The sequence below is a fragment of the Delphinus delphis genome, chromosome X, assembly GCF_949987515.2.
Source record: "Delphinus delphis chromosome X, mDelDel1.2, whole genome shotgun sequence".
Lineage (NCBI taxonomy): Eukaryota > Metazoa > Chordata > Mammalia > Artiodactyla > Delphinidae > Delphinus > Delphinus delphis.
Window position 1 is genome coordinate 101973877 of NC_082704.1, and position 1027 is coordinate 101974903.

A 1027-nucleotide genomic window follows, 5' to 3' on the forward strand; every position below is an offset into this window, starting at 1 on the left:
ATTGCAAATGACCAACCTTGCCGGTGCTTGCATTGTACAGATAAGGAGCCCGAAGTCTTGAGATGTGAGTAGATATGTCTCATAACTCTTCATCAACAGATGTATGAGAAAACCAAACTTTATGACTCTCCAATTATCCTTTCACTATTCAGCATTGCCTCTTTGATGTAGTCATTTTCCTATCAGTTTTTTTTCACACAAAGAAACCAGATGATTTCTTTCACACAGAACCATTTGGAAGTGAGTGATCTAGAGCTATCTAGGAGGTTCTGTCATCCTTGTTATGTTGCGTCCAAGTACAGTCTGGTCATTGCCATCTTCCTGACAATGGGACTAGGGAAAATAAGTCCAGAAGCAGCTTCACTTTTATTTACTTTTTCCATTGTTTATTCTTTTAATGGCTAAAAATTCCATGCAATAATTCCTTACAGCATCTTTTTGTCTCTGCTTTTTATTGTGGTAAGAATATTTAACATGAGATCTACCCTCTTAAATTTTTAAGTTTCAATACAGTATTGTTAATTGTAGGCACTATGTTGTATAACAGATCTCTAGAATTTAATCATCTTGTATAACTGACACTTCATACCTGTTGAAGAACAACTCCCCATTTACCCGTCCCCTCAGCCCCTGGCAAGCACCATTCTACTCTCTGCTTCTATGAGTTTGACTTTTAAGAATATCCCATGTGAGTGGAATCATGCAGTATTTGTCCTTCTGTGACAGGCTTATTTCACTTAACACAATGTCCTCCTGGTTCATATGTTTTCCCATATGGCAGGATTTCATTCTTTTTTTAAGGCTGAATAATGTTATAGATCTCTCTATACATCACATTTTCTTCATTTATCCATTGATGAACACTTAGCTTGTTTCCATTTGTTGGTTATTGTGAATAACGCTGCAATGAACATGGGAGTGCAGATTTCTCTTTGAGATCCTGATTTCAATTCTTTTGGATATATACCCAGAAATAGGATCGCTGGATCATATGGTATTTCTATTTTGAAATTCTTTTAATTCAGGA